The sequence below is a fragment of the Lynx canadensis genome, chromosome F1 (genome assembly GCF_007474595.2).
Source record: "Lynx canadensis isolate LIC74 chromosome F1, mLynCan4.pri.v2, whole genome shotgun sequence".
NCBI lineage: Eukaryota > Metazoa > Chordata > Mammalia > Carnivora > Felidae > Lynx > Lynx canadensis.
In genome coordinates this window covers 16,972,074-16,993,701 of record NC_044319.2, presented here as the reverse complement: position 1 = coordinate 16,993,701, position 21,628 = coordinate 16,972,074, and the positions used below count along the sequence as shown (strand labels likewise).

The window sequence follows — 21,628 nt, the reverse complement described above, 5'->3', positions numbered from 1 at the left end:
ATGCGCTTGCCGTAGTATCTACTGGCAGCCCCCACCCCTCGCCAACAATCGCAGTTTAAGCCAGTGTCTTAAATCCATGCTCCCAAATGACATATTTGTAGCACCTGTAGCCTCCCTTACGGAGGGCATTTCAGGGACGGAGAGAAAGACATTTGGGGGCGAGGGCAGGCAAATTGAGAGGATTAGGTGTGGGGTGAAGCCATCGTCGGTTCCAGAATTTCTCTGTAACGGGAGTTTAGGAGTAACAATCTATTTGCACAGAGGCACCCAAGCCGCATTTGATGAGACTTGGAAAATGTCATCTGGATGAAAAGAAGAGGGTGCCACTTGCCTGAGTGTGTGCTCCATAAATATATGAGGAAACTCATACATACTCTGCATTCACCAAGAATTCTTTAGCAAAACTGTACAAAAAAAAACCAAAAAAACAAAAAAACAATTCTCCCCGTGACATTGGGGATGCAGATTTAAGCCCCTGCAGACAGGAAGTGAAGGTCGGCCCTCCAGGAGTGTTAGTGCCTCTGTACACCCCGCCCTGCGGGCAGGAGCCTGGGGCCCAAAGCCTGGCGAGTCTGAAATATTCCACAGTGTGCATTCCGCAGGGGTGAGTTATGATTGGAATGAGACTATTTCTGCTCACTCCCTCTATGACTCGGCCTTTATGTTTTAAGCCTTAATATTATGGTAAGGTAGCTTTTGACTTTTAATTGCCCTGAACTTCTGTCAACATCCTATGAAAGGAGAAAATGGAAAGGAAAATAAAATCATATCTGTACTGCTTTTGAGTTGCATCACTGTGTATTTTTGCCACCCCATTAGTTTTCAACTATTTTAGCCTATAAACTTCTCTTGCCCCACCACCGAGAAAACTGAATCAGTCCGTCATGCAGGTATGGCTGCGAGGTGTGAGAACACTAAGTTCTCTAATATTAAAGAGAATTACGCAGCTTTCGGGCCTATTTTTTGATTGCCACCTGTGTGGGAGACCCCGATTCACACAAGTGCTGGATTGTCTTCCTGCTTTTTCAAGAAACACCCTCTCCCCCCGAGAGGATGTGACGTTTGAGGACTTAAGTGCCTGTTGCCGGGGTCAGCCACAAAGTGCTCCCTTCATCTGGAGGACAGAGAAGGCACCGCCCTCCTCAATGGCCCCGAACTTGAAGATGACCTCAGACCCCAAGCTCACACTTTCCAAAAATAAAACTGTACCTATGTGCTTTACCACACCCACAAAGACTGGCTCCAAAATCGTGTACCAAATAGTTTTGGCAAGTGAAAATGGGAGCTGAGTAAGCCAGGTATTTCACAGTAACTATGGCTACAGGTTTTATTAGCACTAATACCAGGATGTGGTCAGATCAGATATATTCAGGCAGCAAACATAAATGCGGGTGTTGTTAGTGTGTATGCCCGTAAATTCTCCAAACTGGAAACACAGCTCCTCATGACTGATTCGGGAAGGATGGGGCCAGGGTTGGGAGGGTGGAGGGCTGCCTCAGGAAGGGAAGCTCAGGGGTTCTCACTTGAGCTTCAATTCAGCTTTCCAGTCTGATCCTTGCATTTCGATTGCAAGCCTCCCTTCTCAGTGTTCTTTCACATGCCTGGCTATTCTCCATGACAATCTTGAGAGATATCTGGGACAGCTCCTGGCCTCATTTCTCAGATGAGGAGAGGGCTCAGAAAGCCTGACTGGTTCACTCAAGGTCAGAGGGTTGGAAGACAACTGAATCGGGACTAAAACTGGGTCCTCTGGCTCCCAGTTTGATGTTCTCTCCACTGCACCCCTCTGCCGGCCTTTTGTATTGTGCGTGGAACATTTTGAGACGCATTAACTCCTCTTGCAGACAGCCCTCATCCTTATTATTTGTCTGATTAGCCAAAGACCAAGGTCAGTGGATCAAAATGGTGGTTTCAGCTGGAAAGGGCAGCTTGCCTTTTGCCTTTTGTCCTCACCTCTCCTTTTCAAGCCCCCTGCCTCACTCTCCCCTACGTAGACTACCGTGCAAGACTAGGGAATCTAGTCCCTACTCCAGATGCAGTTTGTAGTCTGGGACCCGCAGGCTTTAAATGCAGTGATGGGACTGGGTGAGGCTGGCAGGGTGGGGAAGGCTGTGGGATGGGGGTTAAGGAGGACACACAGGCCCTTCTAAAGCCCCAGCAGGTTGTGGCTATGCAGGAGGATAGGTTGGTGGCCAAATCTGGGGACTAGCTAAAAATTGGTAATTGTACATGAAGTTAGAGGAGGGGAAAAATAAAATTATAATGAAAGTGCCTATGGGTTGGTTATAGCTCTTGGACTGCCAGCGAGCACTCAAAGGAGTTTTATGCCTTTGGGGTACCCGCTGTCGTATGTGATATCGCACTGTATTCCTTTTCTTACATTTTGGGTCCTATTAAAATGTGAGCTCCTTGAAGACCCAGAAGACACCTTAATCAGTCAAGAGTGTACCCATAGGGTGTGACACACATGGCAGGCTTTCAAACATTTGATGGATGACTGATTCGGTAAACACCCCCTCGGCCGAGAAGAGAATGTCCAGAGGTGGAAGGCGTCACCTGAGGATGGCAGCCGTAGAGCCTTGTGGTCACGTGCAGGATCCTCTCACACTCAGATAGGACCAGAGTCCAACCTCTTCTGACTTTAGTAGCTCTGTAGCCTTGGGCAAATTACTTAATCCCTGATAGACTCAGTTTTTTCATCTGTGTCCTGAGGATGAAAAGACCCACCTCCAGAGTCGCAGCACTTAGAATATAAGAGACAGTGACTTTTTGATACAACAGATCACCCCCTGTTTCTGTGAAAGGTGATAAGACATTTTGCCAACCCTCTGTTTTGCAGCTTTGGCCTCCTAAAGTATCTATGTCAAAAGAGGCCAGTTAAAGAAAAACAAGTGAGCATCTAGCTGAATGAGCAGGTGAAAGTTGATAGTGATGGACAAAACAAGGCACCCCTAAGAAACTAGATCCAGGAGGTCAGAAAGGCTGAAAGCGGGAGATGCAGCTGGAAATGAATGGAAATCAAATTCTCAAGAAAGCAGGAAGAAGGTGAATGTGTCTGCCCCGATTCTTCAGGAATCTAAATCTAACTAAATCTAAAGCTAACTCGCTTTTTAAATCCATTCAGGGAAAAATTGACCAACCTCTGGTTAGAACAAAATAAGTCTTTTTTTTTTTTTTTTTAAGAGAGAAAGAAAGAGAGAGAGAGAGAACACAAGCAGGGGAGAGGTAGAGAGAGAGGGAGACACAGAATCCAAAGCAGGCTCCAGGCTCCGGGCTGTTGGCACAGAGCCTGACGCAGGGCTTGAACCCACCAGCTGTGAGATCATGACCCGAGCCGAAGTCAGACACTTAACCGACTGAGCCACCCAGGCACCTCCAAAATAAGTCTTTAACACAGAGATGTTTTTCACATTTCACACAATACGAATAGTATCATAAATACAGAGCTGCATGGTTCTAAAGGCAATTTAAGGTGCCTGCTGTGTGAAGTGTACTTAGGGCTACATGCTTTGCACACATGATATCTTATTGCTCCCAACAATTCATTCATTCACTCATTCACTCATTCATTCATTCACTCATCCATTCCACAAATACTTATTGCCAGCCCACTGTCTACCAGGCACTGTGCTAGGTATGGAATGTAAGATGATGTAGCACAGTGGATAAAAATGTCTAACCCTCTGAGAAATGTGCTAACATCTCTGTTTACAGAAGAAAACACCAAGATCAAAGAACTTAAGTGAATGCCGCCCAGACTCCACACCAGTGGAATCCTCACAGAGGAGGGCAAAATCCTTCTCTGTCTGTTTTCTAGTTTAGGGGAAGAAAAATCAGAAAATTCCCTTGTGATCTCAAGGACATGAATATGTAGGAATTTGTTGACTTGCTAACAGGCTGGAGATATGATATTCAATCCATTTAACACAGTTGGAATTTTCAGAGAATCAGAGAGACAGGACTGCTGGTATCTAATCCTAAGGGGTGACTGAAAAAGACTAATTAGGGGTCTACAGCATGGACCCTTTGGAGACAGTGTAATTAGCCATGAGAAGAGAGAAAAAGAAGGAAAGAGGGAAGAGAAAGAGCAAACGAGAATAAAGGGGCTAAAGATTCCAGGCATTCCCTAACAGAAAGCCAGAGAAAGCCCAAATGAAAACCTTTTTAAACTCTTTTCATTGTTCTTAAATTATTTTCTAATTATTTCCTTGGTATCATCTTTGAGTAGAGAGAGAATGTCTTCTATCTCCCCTGTATTTCCTGGCATCGCTTAATTAATACTTGATTGATTGAAAGATTGACTCATTTGAACCTGGAGTGAAATGGAGCTTTTTAATTGTCTTTTCTGCTGAACCTGAAATAGAGCATATAGTAATTAGGAAAGGATCCCTTGTTATCAGAAAGTCCCAGCTACAATGAGCTCTTTGTAACTAAGCAAAAGGAAAGTAGGTGATAATATAGGAGCTGATAAAGCACACACCCCCACACACATTCCCAACTGCTTTCAGTGATATAAAATTTTCTTGATCATTATTTCCTCCTTAAATGAGTTAGTTGGCTGGAGAATGTGGCTGGATTGTGAGCTAAATGGTGGGTAATTGTCATCAAAGTCTGGCCACAGATGTGACTGATGGTCATGTTTCTATGCTCTTCATTGCTCCTTGTCTCTCTCCCTAGTGACCAGGGCTGAGTGATTAACATTTTTTTCAAAATCTCTTTTCCTTTGGGACACTTGGGTTAGCCAGCATGACTTCATTCATTCATTCAACTACATGCCAGACTCTGAGCATCCAAACAGAATAAGACAGGCAAGGGCCCTATTCTCATTAGGCTCATTTCTAATGCAGGAAGGCAGTCAATAAATGTGTAAATAAAGTGACCAGAGCATCATATATCGAATGAGAAATTTAGGAGTGGGAAACACTACAAAGGCAGTAAGACAGGATGGCGTGGTAGAGGTTGATTGGGGGTTGGGCTTCTTAGTTAAAAAAGCCTCCTGCTGAGGTTACACTTGACTGGAAATGCATTTGAGGTAAGCCCTGAGTGTTATGAAGTGGTCAATCACACCAAGATCTGAGAACAAATGTACCAAAGGGGCAAAGAAGTTCATGAGGGGAGTGGACAGTCCTAAAGTAAGGTGCATCCAGGACCTGTGAGTGAGAAGGGGGTACAAGATGAGATTAGAGGAGGCAGGGCCAGATGAAGGAGGCACTTGTGGGATATGTTAAGGGTTTAGACTTTACTCTGCAGGCCTTGGGAAGCCAGGCGGGGAGTGGAGGTGTGAGGCTGGGGGGTGATATCATCTGGCGTGTGTGAAGAGAGCAGCCTGTAGAGACAGAAGCAGAGAACCAGACACTGGTTGGGCAGCTGTCACGGTAATCCAGGTGAGAGATGATGTTGACCTCGTCTTGGAATGGGGAGAAGTGACTGGATTGGACACGTATTTTGGAGACAGAGCTCATAGGACCAGCTGATGAAGAAGTGGGGGGTGAAGCAAAAGGGACCTCTTAACCTCCTGGGGCTGCCATAGCAACGCACAAGCTGGGTGGCCTACGCAGGAGAAATGTATCTATCTCATGTTGTTCTGAAGGCAAGAAGTCTGAAATCAAGAGGTTGGCAAGGTCAGATTCTTCTGAAGGCCACAAAGGAAGGATGGGTTGCAGGCCTCTTTCCTTGGCTTGTAAATGGCCATCTTCTCTCTCTGTCTCTTCCCGGTGTCTTTCCTCTGTGCATGTCTGTCTCAATGTCCAAACTTCCCCTTTTTATGGAGGACACCAGTCACATTAGATTCTGGGCCCACTTCACTCCAGCCTGACCTCATCTTCACTAATTACATCTGCAACAGTGCTGTGTCCAACTAAGGTCACATTCTGAGATACTGGGGGTAAGGACTTCAACGTAAAAACGTGAGGAAGGCGACACAATTCCACCCTTACCTGGGAGAACCACGGATACGGTCAGTCTCCTGCTTAGCCTGAGCATTGAAAGACATCATTCATTCACCAAATATTTATTAGCACCTATTGTGTGATAGACATTGAATGACAGTGTGAGATTACACAGATGAGTATGAATCCCTGCCATACAGGAGCTTGCAATGAATGTGAGAGAAAAGAGTCAACAAGTACCATATATATTAATATATGCATATAAAATATTATTACATATGACTTTTTGTACTTTTCTGTATTCTTATAATTTTCTCAAAAAAAACCCAAATAATTATAATATAGTAAGATAAGAACTATGGGAGGATATTGGCCCTGTGAGAACTCAGAAGAGAAAGAAATTGCTGTGGGGAAGCTTGGGAGTGGAGAGCTGATAGTTCCAGAAGGCCCTCCCCCACAGAGGAGGCTTGAGGGACAAGGAGCTCTCCCGTGAATGGACAGAGGGAAGAAGGTGAGAAGACATTCCAGGCAGACAGAACAGCATGTGCCGAAGCATAACAATGGGAGGGAGCAGGCATGTTGGGGAGAATTCTGGAAAATGTAGTAATAAGGGCGGTGGTAGGAGATGAGCCTGGGATGATAGGAGGCGAAGGAGTTATGATTATCCTGCAAGCGATGAAGAGTCAAAGAGGGGCTAAGCAGGGGGACATGACCACTTCCAGACTTTGGAAAGATGAATTGGAGGAAGGAGAAACTGGACAAATGTGACAACAATGGGGACAAAGAAAAGGGCGTCTGAACTTTTCGGTCCCTTTCTTTTCTTCTCCACCTTTTGTCCTCTGTACTCACTGCCAGGGCTGCCCAGCTTAATCCATGCCTCACCTTGGGTGCTCACAGGCCCCCGGGCACCGGCCTCCTCCTCTCCTGGGGTCAGCCGACCTCTTCCCCCTTCAGAACCTTAACCCTGATGTCCTGCCCCTCAGAAGGCCCTTTCCTAAGCTCTGCACACAACTGGATCCTTGCCATTCTTCAGATCTCCATTCAAAGTCACCTCCACACAGGCCAGGCCAATTATTTCCTTAAAGTACTAACAACATACTTTGCCCTTCTCCTCATGGAAAGTAAATAGCTTGACCACATCTGAGTTATTCATGACTGTATCCACAGTGCCTAGGAACATGGTGCCTAGGACTAGAATATGCTAGGAGCTCATTAAATACACTGGCAGAAGGAAAGAAAGAGGGAAGAGATGAAGGACGGTTTGGTGTGGGGGTGAGGAAGGAGGCTCGCATCCCACTCTGCCACATGAGGTGGGATCCATGGAGAGAGAGTGAATAGACTGTATCCACGTCCTTATGATGCTGCTTCTGAGTGATGCCTGTGCATATTTTAATTCTGAAATGGTTGCTTTGAAAAAGAAGGATGAGTGGAATAAGTTAGAAAGAATATCTTAGGGCGCCTGGGTGGCTCAGTCAGTTAAGTGTCCAACTTTGGCGTAGGTTATGATCTCGTGGTTCATGAGTTTGAGCCCCACTTTGGGGCTGGAGCCTGGAGCCTGCTTCAGATTCTGTGTCTCCCTCTCTCTCTACCCCTCCCCCACTTGTGCTCTGTCTCTTTCTCAAAAATAAATAAACATTGAAAAAAATCTCTTTACTACAGGAAAACTAGAGAAAAGAGGGGGAGAGAAATGCCTCTTAAAGGAGACCTATATAGTCAAAGTCATAACTTCAGAACCGTTCCCAATTCTAAAAAGGCAGACAAAATCATTATTAGCTGAGGAGCTGAGAGATGTTTCTTTTGGCCAGCCTTTGGTTTGGGGTCGAAAAATAAGGACTCACATTTATCACCAGGCTCAGTTCTGAGAGGCTCTATCTACCTCTACTGATTCACTTAGATTTCACAACAACCTACTATTGTGAACTCCATTTGACAGATGAGAACACTGAGGCCCAGAAAGTAACCTTCCCAGTGTGGCACAGTCAGTGGGTAGCAGAGCCAGGATCTGAACACAGGGTATCTGGTCCCAGAACCAGCACTCTGAAGTGCTTGGCTAAACTCCTTTCTGGTCAAAGCTGCAAACTCTCCAGGAGAGTTGTTGACCTCACTGCATATTTGTTATAATCATTACCCCAACGCTACCTTTTTTTCACTCATATTAGTCAGGATAGGCGAACAGGTTTAGCCAACAATCTTCAAAATCAATGGCTTTACCCAACAAAGGTTATTTCTCACTTACTCTACTGTTCAGTGTGGTCAGTAGGGGTGTTCTGCTCGTGGTCGTTCCGAAACACCTTCTCCTGTACCATCCCAGCGGCCTTGGAGTCCTCTGCTGGGTCCTTTGCATCTAGCCAGCCAGGGAACAAGCAGAGTGAACGTGGAGGATGTTGGGACAGGTTTCAGGAGCCAGGCCCACGTTCCCTTGGCCACAACTCAGTCACCTGGTCCCACGACTATTTAAGGGGGCTAAGAAGGGTAGTCTAGCCTCAGCCCAGGACGAGGATATGGGGGCATGTTGCCAAGAGCTGCCTTAATGCTTATTCGTGAAGACTTTTGTAAGGGAGACCTTGGCAGGAGGTGATGCTGGGAGTCAGAAGACGTTGATCGGGCCCTGATTCCACCAGTTGTCAGCTGTGTGACCTCCACAAATCACAGCCTCTTTTGGTCCCACATGCCTTACAAATAAAGTGAGGATACCCAACCAAATGACCCATATCTGGATTCTTCCAGTTCAGGATGTCTATATGATAAAGCATCATTTTATCATTTCTAATAATCATAGTACCTTAATCATTTTTATATTGATGACCTATGTGTGCTCTTGTTCAAAATTGCACCCATAATTATAACATTGATTCTGAGGAAAAATACTATCTATTTTCTTCTAATACTTAATATCTAGTTACATACCATAAATGTATACGTTGGGGGAAGAAAAGAGCCTCCAACTTTGCATCAGAACTAGGTACTTGAAGCCATTAATTACACTGGGGAAAATACAGATAGCTGTTTCATCATGCCTGGAACCACGTTTAAGTTATAAGCGCAATTCTCCACTAGCAGATTATTGCTGTGATCTGACCATTTTTGTACAAAACAGTACTTAAATCTATTAGAAGGCATCTGAGCATGCCAGGTGAGCAAGGGGAGAACCGTCAAGAAAATCTGTATCCAGAGCAGCAGAGTTAATAACTACTGACTGAGGTTCTACTCAGTGCCCTCGCTGCCAGCACACCTTGGTTTCTGAAGGTGTGACATTATTGTAACCATAGGGCTTTTGCAAGAACTGCAGGGGCAAGGTTTGGGCAGGCAGGGTTGGAGAGGCTGGGACTTAATAAGATGTTCTAAACCTCCAGGAGAAATAGCAGGGAGTCAGGCAGAGACCGATGAGGTTCCCATATTGAAAAAAATAAAACGCGGCAGACTCGGAGACCTGACCAGGGACTAGGGGTGGGCGTGGAAAAGCAGAGCACGGCCTGGGACACCTCCTCATGCCCCTCTGCCCAAGAGTTCTCCCACCGTCCATAGGAGAATGCCCCAGTCAGGCCACCTGTCCCTCCCTCCGCCACCACCCTCGCCCTCATCCCTGCTGCCATTTTCCCTGAACAACTGTAATCTTGCCTCCCACTCTTGTCCCTGCCAGCCTGTCCCCTCTCACCTCAGCAATACTCTTCTTTGCAGAACACATATGGATTATGTCCCCTCATTTGCTTACCCCCCATGGCTCTTGCAACATACACCAGCCACTAACACGGCTTACGAGCCCTGTGGGTGTGGGGGCCGCCTGCCTCGTGGGCCTCACGTCACCCCACTGTCACCCCCACTCGCCGCTGCTGACTTCAGCCACACTGTCATTTCGCGTCCTTTTCAGAAGAAGCAGTGGCTCCAACTGTTTGAGAAAAGGCACAAAACACATATTTCCCTAGAAATACACATACTTCTAGACTTTTGGGGGACACTTTATAACTCATTAGCAACTGAACTCATGGCTTCCAATTTAGAGACACTTCACCTGCAAAGGTAGCTGAGGGTTGAAGAAAAACCTATCAAGCATATTACTTGAAGATGCTTTAAATGAGTTTACTCTGTTTCAAGACTTTATAGACACCCTGACCATGTGTTGCTCTTGTAATTGACCATGTTTTTGCTCAGATCGTGGTTGAATCCTCCCCACCCAGAGCCTGCCCCACCTCCTTGAAAGCATCATGGGCTTCTCCTCTGTCACACTTCCCGTATGCTATTTTCACACCTGTATGTGGGGTTTTCTGATGAGTGTTTGCTTCCCACACTAGACTTTGAGCACCCGAACAGGGACCCAGTCCGCTTGTTCCCGGTCACCCAGGACCCAACACAGTTCTCAGCATGAAACAGGTGCTCCATACATAGTCGTTGAAGGAATCACTGAGCAGACACCTGCCCTGATTATAATTTCCTTTTCATTTCTTTCCTGTAACCCTCTCTAGACCAAATTGTTTACTCTTTCCCCTGGGCTGTCTTCATGTCCCTTTACACAGAACTTGACCACAGGACTCATCACATTATACTTCTGCTATTTTTCTCTCTCCTCTTTGCTCAACTGGAAAGCGCTCAGGGCTGGTGACATAGTGGGTGTTCAATGAATGTTTACCGCATTGCATTGTAACCTCTGGGAAAGCAGTCTTGGCCCAGATGCTCTGAATACACGAGAGCAAGAGGTAATGCCTAAAGAGGCCCCCCCACAGCAGGCCACCGTGCTGCTGTGCACAAACATAAACCTCGCCTCCACCTCCTCTCACCCATGACCCATTCCTTCATTCAACACAAGGCTCCTATGCTGATGCAACAACTTGCTTATACAACAGCTTTTAAACCTGACAATTGTCCAGAAATCGTCGGGCTATTTGTTACAAGCATAAATTCCAGGGCTCACCCTAGATCTACTGCGTCAGTGTCTCCAGGAGCAGGGCTCAGGAATCTGCACTTAACTAATGCCCTAGGTGACTCTTAAGCAGCCAGCCTGGCTAGAAGTCCATCCTTGGGTGAAGAGTTAAAGCAACACAGTGATATCCACAGCATGAGGTAGAAAAGTCAATGGAAGCATTTGAGGAAAGGCCAAAGAGAGGTCTTTGCTGCCAACTTTCAATTATAAGACGCCCCCCCCCCCCCATGCACACCCTGGAGTCAGCAGCTGAGCAGAGGAATCTTTTAAGGTTCTGAGAGAAACCTGAACCTCCCACCTCACCCTACCCCTTAAAGGAGGCAAAAAAATTGGACCACTTGGAGGTCACTGTGGAGTTGCTCTTAGGGATTTTAACTGGGTACTATCATGATCTTTATCATTAACATTTCTAGAAAGCATCTACTACCCCACAGACACTATTCTACAGCTTTACATGTATTATGTCATCTAACAATCAGGAACAAAGAGAGACTAAATGCAAAGTAGCATGCTCTGCCCCCTGCTGGGGAGCACCAGAAGGAAAACCAGGCTCTTGGCTCTCAGGGATGGATCAGATCTCTCTGTGGAAAGACCCATCCCTGTACACTTCCAGGGATTCCAAAGACAGGGAGAGGGGTTGGGCCCACCGAGGGCTAGGTATTTTCCCCAGGCCTTACTTTATGAGATCAATAATCCTCTAGACACCAACAGATTCCCTCAAAGAACCCTTCTCTATCCCTCTTGACAGATGCCAGAGTCTAGAATTACAGCCGCAGACCTGCTGACCGCCATAAGCAGCGAGGTTACCTGTGAAGTTCTCTTCATCTGGATGGGGAGGGGGCCTATGGTTCTTTGGTGATGAGGATTGGGTATGGCGGTAAGGGGGGGAAAAGGAAAGCTCAAGGCTAGAATTAATCCATTGCTATCTGGAGATAACTCACTATTTCATACATTATGTTCTATAGTATTTTACAGTTTACAAAATGCATTAAATATATTGAGCTCTTTTAATCCTCACCACATCATTACGAGGGAAGCTCATTAACTTCATTTTGTAGCTAAGGTTCGGTAACTCACCAAGGTTACGCACATTGACCCAGGGCTCAAACCCAGGTCTCCTGGCTCTGGGATCATTGTTAGCCATCAACATAGACAGATCGAAGCTTCTTGGGAGAAAGAATGAATGAATGACTCTCTCTCCAGTGAGATACTATGGAGGATATAAAGATGAATAATTTTTGGTTTTAAGGAAACTGAAAGTAACTTTCCCCCCTTCTTTTTCCTCTCACCAACCCTCATAACAACAATCATCAAACAATCGTGTTTGGTTAATGCCTGTTGTTGGTTTTATAAGAATAGATGAATTATCTTTCAAACAGTGTCAGCAATACTTGAGATCCAACAAAATAATGGTGCCTCCCAGAGAGCATTTCTAAGGCCCAAAGTCTGGCTCCTTTTACAAAACATTCTGTGGAAGCTCAAACTTTTAATTCATACCACCAAGGAGATATTTGATTGTTTCCTGGAAATGCTAACAATGAGAGGCTCATAAATACTAATGAAACAGTATAGATTAGCAGAGCTCAGCAAGTAACCTGGGGGGCCTAGAAGAGAATTCTTAGATTAAAAAATATAAAGAATACCTTTTTAATTGAATTTTCCCCAGACTGGGCTCCCAAATGTTAATGAATACTCTTTTTGGCTATATGGAGAGTAGACTCAAATAAGTACCTTCAGGAATCCAAAAGTGAATTATCGAATTAGCTTTCGCTGGAAAAGAAATCTATTTATTCAAAGGCTATTTTAGGTGTCATAGGATGGACGAGCTTGAGACAAAGGTTGGGAGGGGTAGGAGGGCCTGAGACATTGAGATAAACCTAATTCAAATGCATGCTTCTATTTCAGCCAACTAAGCAACCTAAGTTGAAATTTGCTTATTTGTCCTTTATGACATGATCCCTCAATAATAACAACTTCCTTGGAATATACAAGGCCCCATGTTACCAGAAACCATGTCTTTAGCTTTCCTCACTGAATCCTAATACCTAACACAGTGTGGGGCATGTATTAGGTGCTCAATAAATGTTTGTTAAATGGATGAAGAGCTCTCTTAAAACATTTTCCAGCGCTTCTCGGGCCCTTATCTTTTCTTGAAGGGCATCCTACTATTATAAAGACACCAAGGGTGCCTGGGTGGCTCAGTCAGTTAAGCTTCTGACTTCTCAGGTCATGATCTCACGGTTCATGAGTTTGAGCCCCACATCAGGCTCTGTGCTGACAGCACAGAGTCTGGAGCCTGCTCTGGATTTTGTATCTCCCTCTTTCTGTCTCTGCTCCTCCCCCACTTGTGCTCTTTCTCTCTCTCAGAAATAAACATTTAAAAACTTTTTTAAAAAGGAGGAGGAGCCAAGATGGCAGAACAGCATGGAAGTTTTTTGTGTGTCTCACGTCCATGAAATACAGCCAGACCAACACTAAACCGTCCTGCACACCTAGAAAACGGATCTGAGGATTAACACAACAATCTGCACAACCTGAACCACAGAACTCAGCAGGTATGTGGTGCGGAAAGGTGAACTGGGGGAGACAGAACCTGCGGAGGTCAGGGGGCCACTGTTGTGTGCGGAGAGAGGACGGAGACGGGGGCGGGGGGATACAGGCAAAGCACCCCCCCAAAAGCAGCTGGAGAGAAAGTGGAAAAGTGGAAACAGCCACAGGGACTGAACTAAAAAGGCAAAAAGGAGAAAGGAGAGAGGAGAGGGTTTAAATTCCATTAAGACTGTAAACAGAGGGAGCGCAGAGGCTGAAATGCCACAGCTCCATACCTGGCGGTGCTCGGGCGGGAAGCGCGAATCCCCAGGAGCAGAGTGGAGTCCGGGGGTCTTCGGGCCACACGGGAGAGGCGGTTCCCCTGCTGGGAGGACACCTGGTAGAGGCTGTGTGGGTCCCCAAAGGCAAGGCGCCAGTGGACCCGGGAGAACAACCACATTCGCTGGTGCTGGAACAATGTCATTAAGGGTGAAGCCTGGTGCCAGACGCGTGTTGTGATTTTCCATAATCCCCGAAACGCTGCTGCTACACTAGCTCGCGAACTTTCTCTGGGGTGGGCTGGCACCCGGCCTCAGTCTCTGGGCGTCGGCAGCAGCACGGTCCCGCGAACGTTCCCGGGTGCGGCCAGCACCCAAACATGGCTCAGTGAGACCCTCCCGCAGACAGGCAGAACGGATCAAAGCCACAGTCCCTCAGAAATAACAGGTTGGGAAAAACGGCCACATCTGAGACAAAACTCAGGAGGGAGGTGCCGTTTGGTCACGGACAGTGTAAAAGCGGGGAGTAGACAGAAGCCGAAGACAAAGGACGGGTGCGTGATTGCCGACCGGGGAGAGCAGGATTCCGACACGAGACCGGGTAGCTGGGTGACTCCATTGTCACCATTCCCGCGCATGCGCATACGCACCTACAAGCGCCACAACAACCCACCCCAGGAAGCTAAGCAACGCCATCTAGTGGAGAACGGAGCCGTTACCCTAAGCCCCGCCCAACTGGGCCAACCTCGCTCTTCAGGAACACGGCTCTCCACCTACTTATTTTATGGACTATAAGGCGCTTCATAGTTCGACTTCTAGGGGAAAACAAAGTAATTTGAGTCTTAGTCTGTTCGCTGGTCCATCTATTCAGTTTTCTTTCTTTTTCTTTTTTCTTTTTTCTCTTCTTCTTTTTCTTTAATACAGAAAAAGAAAAAACTCATTTTTATTTTCAATTTTTATTAAAAATATTTTTCTTTAATTTTTTTCTACTTATTGTTTACTCTTGTGTAAATTTTTCATTTCTATTTTACTTCTATCATTTCATTTTAGTCTACTTCAGTGTATTCATTTTTTCAAATTTTCTAACGATTTCCTTTTTTTTTCTTTTCTTTCCCCTTTTTTTTCTAATCCATCAAGCCACTTTCAACACCGAGACCAAAACACACCTAGGATCTAGCATCATTTATTTGATTTTCTTTTTTTGCGTTTGAGTTTTTTTTCCTTTTTTCTTTTAATATTTTTTTATTTTAATTTTTTTACCTCATTAATTCCTTTTCTCCCTTCAAAATGATGAAGTGAAGGAATTCACCACAAAAGAAAGAGCAGGAAGAAACGACAGCCAGGCACTTAACCAACACAGATACAAGCAAGATGTCTGAACCAGAATTTAGAATCACAATAATAAGAATACTAGCTGGAGTCGAAAATAGATTAGAATCCCTTTCTGTGGAGATAAAAGAAGTAAAAACTAGTCAGGATGAAACAAAAAAGGCTATAACTGAGCTGCAATCTCGAATAGATGCCACGGTGGCAAGGATGGATGATGCAGAAGAGAATCAGCAATATAGAAGACAAACTTATAGAGAATAATGAAACAGAAAAAAAGGGGAGATTAAGGCAAAAGAGCACGATTTAAAAATTAGAGAAATGAGGGGCACCTGGGTGGCTCGGTTGGTTAAGCATCCGACTTTGGCTCAGGTCATGATCTCGCGGTCCGTGAGTTCGAGCCCCGCGTCGGGCTCTGGGCTGATGGCTCAGAGCCTGGAGCCTGTTTCAGATTCTGTGTCTCCCTCTCTCTCTGCCCCTCCCCCGTTCATGCTCTGTCTCTCTCTGTCTCAAAAATAAATAAATGTTAAAAAAAAAATTAAAGAATTAGAGAAATCAGTGACTCACTAAAAAGGAACAACATCAGAATCATAGGGGTCCCAGAAGATGAAGAGAGAGAAATAGGGGTAGAAGGGTTATGTGAGCAAATCATAACAGAAAACTTTCCTAACCTGGGGAAAGACAAAGACATCAAAATCCAAGAAGCACAGAGGACTCCCATTAGATTCAACAAAAACTGACCATCAACAAGGCATATCAGAGTCAAATTCACAAAATACTCGGGGAAGGAAAGAATCATGAAAGCAGCAAGGGGAAAAAAGCCCTTAACCTACAAGAGAAGACAGACCAGGTTTGCAACAGACCTATCCACAGAAACTTGGCAGGCCAGAAAGGAGTGGCAGGATATATTTATTCAATGTGCTGAATCAGAAAAATATGCAGCCAAGAATTCTTTATCCAGTAAGGCTGTCATTCAAAATAGAAGGAGAGATTAAAAGTTTCCCAGCCAAACAAAAATTAAAGGAGTCTGTGACCACTAAACCAGCCCTACAACAAATGTTAAAGGGACTCTCTGAGGGGAGAAAAGATTAAATAAATAAATAAATATAACAACAAAAGCAACAAAGATTAGAAAGGACCAGAGAACACCACCCAAAACTCCAACTCTACAAACAACATAATGGCAATAAATTCATATCTTTCAGTACTCATTCTAAACGTCAATGGACTAAATGCTCCAATCAAAAGGCATAGGGTAACAGAAAGGATAAGAAAATAAGATCCATCTATATGCTGTTTACAAGAGACCCACATTAGACCTAAAGACACCTTCAGATTGAGAGTAAGGGGATGGAGAACCATCTATCATGCTAATGGTCAGCAAAAGAAAGCCAGAGTAGCCATACTTATATCAGACCATCTAGACTTTAAAGTAAAGACTGTATCAAGAAATGAAGAAGGGCACTATATCATAATTAAGGGGTCTGTCCACCAAGAATACATAACAATGGTAAACATTTATGTGCCAAATGTGAAAGCACCCAAATATACAAATCAATTAATCACAAACATAAAGAAACTCATTGACGGTAATACCATAATAGTAGGGGACTTCAACACCCCACTCACAGCAATGGACAGATCATCTAATCAAAAGATCAACAAGGAAAGAATGGCTTTGAATGACACACTGGACCAGATGGACTTAACAGATATCTTCAGAACATTTCATCCTAAAGCAGCGGAATATACATTCTTCTCCAGTGCACATGGAACATTCTCCAGAATAGACCACATACCGGGACACAAATCAGCCCTCAGAAAGTACAAAAAGATTGAGATCATACCGTGTATATTTTCAGACCACAACGCTATGAAACTCAAAATCAACCACAAGAAAAAATTTGGAAAGGTAACAAATACTTAGAGACTAAAGAACATCCCACTAAAGAATGAATAGGCTAACCAAGGAGTTAAAGAGGAAATTAAAAAGTTCATGGAAGCCAATGAAAATGATAACACCACAACCCAAAACCTCTGGGATGCAGCAAAGGCAGTCATAAGAGGAAGGTATATAGCAATCCAGGCCTTCCTAAAGAAGGAAGAAAGATCTCAGATATACAACCCAACCTTACGCCTTAAAGAGCTGGAAAAAGAACAGCAAATAAAACCAAAAACCAGCAGAAGACAGGAAATAACAAAGATTAGAGCAGAAATTAATGCTATCAAAACCAAAACAAACAAACAAACAAACAAACAAACAAACAAAAAACCCAGTAGAACAGATCAATGAAACCAGAAGCTGGTTCTTTGAAAGAATTAACAAAATTGATAAACCACTAGCCAGTTCGATCAAAAAGAAAAAGGAAAGGACACAAATAAATAAAATCAAGAATGAAAGAGGAGAGATCACAACCAACACAGCAGAAATAAAAACAATAATAAGAGAATATTATGAGCAATTATATGCCAATAAAACGGGCAATCTGGAAGAAATGGACAAATTCCTAGAAACATATATACTACCAAAACTGAAACAGGAAAAAATAGAAAATTTGAACAGACCCATAACCAGTAAAGAAATTGAATTAGTAATCAAAAATCTCCCAAAAAACAAGAGTCTAGGGCCAGATGGCTTTCCAGGGGAATTCTTCCAAACATTTAAGGAAGAGTTAACACCTATTCTCTTGAAGCTGTTCCAAAAAGATAGAAATGGAAGGAAAACTTCCAAACTCTTTCTATGAAGCCACTATTACCTTGATTCCAAAACCAGACAGAGACCCCACTAAAAAGGAGAACTACAGATCAATTTCCCTGATGAACACGGATGCAAAAATCCTCAACAAGATATTAGTGAACTGGATCCAACAATACATTAAAAAAATTATTCGTCACGATCAAGTGGGATTTATACCTGGGATGCAGGGCTGGTTCAATATCTGCAAAATAATCGATGTGATTCATCACATCAATAAAAGAAAGGACAAGAACCATATGATCTCTTGATAGATGCAGAGAAAGCATTTGACAAAATACAGCATCCTTTCTTGATAAAAACCTTCAAGAAAGTAGGGATAGAAAGATCATACCTCAAGATCATAAAAGCCATATATGAAAGACCCAATGCTAATATCATCCTCAATGGAGAAAAACAGAGCTTTCCCCTAAGGTCAGGAACAAGACAGGGAAGTCCACTCTCACCAGTGTTATTCAATATAATATTGGAAGTCTTAGCCTCTTCAATCAGACAACACAAAGAAATAAAAGGCATCCAAATCAGCTAGGAGGAGGTCAAATGTTCACTCTTCACAGATGACATGGTACTCTATATAAAAACCTAAAATATTCCACCAAAAAACTGCTAGAACGGATTCATTAATTCAGCAAAGTCGCAGCATATAAAATCAATACATAGAAATCAGTTGCATTCCTATACACCAACAATGAAGCAACAGAAAAAGAAATCAAGGAATCGATCCCATTTACAATTTCACCAAAAACCATAAAATACCTAGGAATCAATCTAACCAAAGAGGTGAAAAATATATACACCGATAACTATAGAAAGCTAATGAAAGAAATTGAAGAAGACACCAAAAAAAATGGAAAAAAGATTCTATGCTCCTGGATAGGAAGAACAAATATTGTTAAAATGTCAATACTACCCAAAGCAATCTACATATTCAGTGTAATCCCTATCAAAACAACACCAGCATTCTTCACAGAGCTAGAACAAATAATCCTAAAATTTGTATGGAACCAGAAAAGACCTCGAATAGCCAAAGCGATATTGAAAAAGAAAACCAAAGCAGGAGGCATCACAATCCCAGACTTCAAGCTACACTACAAAGCAGTAATCATCAAGACAGTATGGTACTGTCACAAAACAGACACTCAGATCAATGAAACAGAATAGAGAACCCAGAAATGGTCCCACAGATGTATGGCCACGTAATCTTTCACAAAGTAGGAAAGAATATCCAATGGAATAAAGACAATCTCTTCAGCAGGTGTTGCTGGGAAAACTGGACAGCGACATGCAGAAAAACTAACCTTGACCACTTTTTTACATCATACACAAAAATAAACTCAAAGTGGATGAAAGACCTAAATGTAAGACAGGAAGCCATCAAAATCCTCGAGGAGAAAGCAGGCAAAACCTCCTTGATCTTGGCCGCAGCAACTTCTTACTCAACGTGTCTCCAGAGGCAAAGGAAACAAAAGCAAAAATGAACTACTGGGACCTCATCAAAAGGTCCCTGCACAGTAAAGGAAACAATCAGCAAAACTAAAAGGCAACCAACAGAATGGGAGAAGCTATTTGCAAACGACATATCAGATAAAGGGTTAGTATCCAAAATGTATAAAGAACTTAACAAACTCAACACCCAAAAAAACAAATAATCCAGTGAGGAAATGGGCAAAAGACATGAATAGACACTTCTCCAAAGAAGACATCTAGATGGCCAACCGACACATGAAAAAATGCTCCACATCACTCATCATCAGGGAAATACAAATCAAAACCACAATGAGATACCACCTCACCCCTGTCAGAATGGTTACAATTAACAACTCAGGAAACAACAGATGTTGGCAAGGATGCGGAGAAAGAGGATCTCTTTTGCATTGCTGGTGGGAATGCAAGCTGGTGCAGCCACCCTGGAAAACAGTTTGGAGTTTCCTCAAAAAATTAAAAATAGAACTACCCTACGACCCAGCAATTGCACTACTAGGCATTTACCCAAGGGATACAGGTGTGCTGTTTTGAAGGGACACGTGCACCCCAATGTTTATAGCAGCACTATCAACAATAGCCAAAGTATGGAAAGAGCCCAAATGTCCATTGATGGATGAATGGATAAAGAAGATGTGGTGTATATATACAATGGAGTATTCCTCGGCAATCAAAATGAATGAAATTTTGCCATTTGCAACTATGTGGATGGAACTAGAAGGTATTATGCTAAGAGAAATTAGTCAGAGAAAGACAAATATCATATGACTTCACTCCTATGAGGACTTTAAGACACAGAACAGATGAACATAAGGGAAGGGAAGCAAAAATGATATAAAAACAGGGAGGGGGACAAAACATAAGAGACTCTTAAATATGGAGAACAGAGGGTTACTGAAGGGGTTGTGGGAGGGGGGTATGGGCTAAATGGGTAAGGGGCACTAAGGAATCTACTCCTGAAATCATTGTTGCACTATATGCTAACTAATCTGGATGTAAATTTTTAAAAAAAATTTTTTAAATAAAAATAAATAAAGACCCCAAATAAATACACACCCTATGGAGGCCCTCTCTACCTTGGCCACAATCTACAGTCCTCCCCTCTCCCACCCTGAACCCCAGGCTCACCAGAACACAGCCTGTTCTCCTGCCATATTCTAGAAGTTTCTCTGCCTAGAATCTTTGAACATCCTTTTACCCATGTTTCCCTGTCAAGGTCCTGCTCATCTTTCAAGGTCCTCCTCAGGTGGCTCTACCTTCATGAAAACTGCCCTAATATTCTCCAAGGGCTCAAAGCCCTTCCTCTCTTTCCCTGGATGAACCCAAAAGTGGGCTCCTAATGCATTTATGTTCCCTGCAGGGACCAGCATGACATCTGACACAGAGTAGTTTGTCAACAAATGTGGTGGTGGTATCTAATTTGAGTCCTAGAAATACGGTATGAGGAGCATTTGGTCCCAGGAAAATATATGTGTGGATCAAATTAGTGAAAAGCCCCCAAAGTCTTCCCTCAAGAGAGCATGGAAATCCCTCCAGATAGGCCAAAAAAAAAAAAATATGGGGCCAAACAAGGGCTGAAGTAAAAGCAAAGGTGACGGCAAAGTAAGAAGGGAAATCCAGAGACCCAAGTGTGTGAGAAGGAGCAAGTCAGTGGATTGGCCTTGATGGCAGGGGGCGGGGAGGATACCCAAGGGTGCTTTTTCTCGACAAAGAGCCTGTGGGCTTGATGGCGTGTGAGCATATCCATGGCACATGATGTTCCAGGGCTTCTGAGGGGCTCACACAGAGCCTCTGGCAAAGGGGTGTGACTTCTCAGAATGTTTTTCTTTGTTGCGAGTTGAGTTTATATTCAGGCAGTCATACGCTTTCTATAAACCTCCCCTTGAGCAGGACTGGATTTTTATTGTATGTATCTTCATGCATTTGTGAAGTATCTAACAGTGGGAAATAAATCACTGTGCAGTCTTCTTCCACAACAGATTGGGATAAACGTTTTTAAGTCAATCTGGGGAATAGCCAAGTATTGTAAGATTCTATAAATCCTGGGCTACTTGCCAAAACGGGTTAATTCTACACAAAGGAATAGGAGGCTCAGAGCGACACCTATGAAGGGCTCGCAACCTGGGGATCTGGAGTCAAACGCCCCAGAATCAGTCAGGTCAGCTCTGCCACTCACTCACTGTGTGACCTCTGCCTCTGTCTCTCCAGCTGTAAGATGAGGAAAATACCTGTACCTACTTCCTAAGGTTGTAACGAAACAAAATGGGTCAATAGGTGTAGAGTGCCCAGGATGGTGACCGGCATATCAGGGCCATTATATAGCATTACTTCACTTTCAAGGACCAAGCATTTCAGCAGTAGGCACCCGTTTATACAACTGCATAAAGTGTGTAGATTACATCCTCAGGGCATGAGCCCAAATGCCAGCAGGCTAGGACTGAGTTCGGGTGGAGTT

At 43.8% G+C, this 21,628-nt stretch overlaps 1 protein-coding gene across 3 annotated transcripts in view; it reads left to right on the top strand.

The window, feature by feature from the left end:
• KIAA0040 (KIAA0040 ortholog) overlaps positions 1–21,628 on the top strand; it is a 47,271-nt gene that overhangs the window by 16,149 nt on the left and 9,494 nt on the right. For 2 of the 3 annotated variants that reach the window (XR_004343072.1, XR_004343071.1), the window contains exon 1: positions 13,201–13,358. The exons of the other annotated variant lie outside the window; for it this stretch is intronic. The gene's annotated coding sequence lies outside the window, so the exon portion shown is untranslated. Of the gene's footprint in view, positions 1–13,200; positions 13,359–21,628 lie in introns of those variants that run through there. 3 annotated transcript variants of the gene reach the window in all.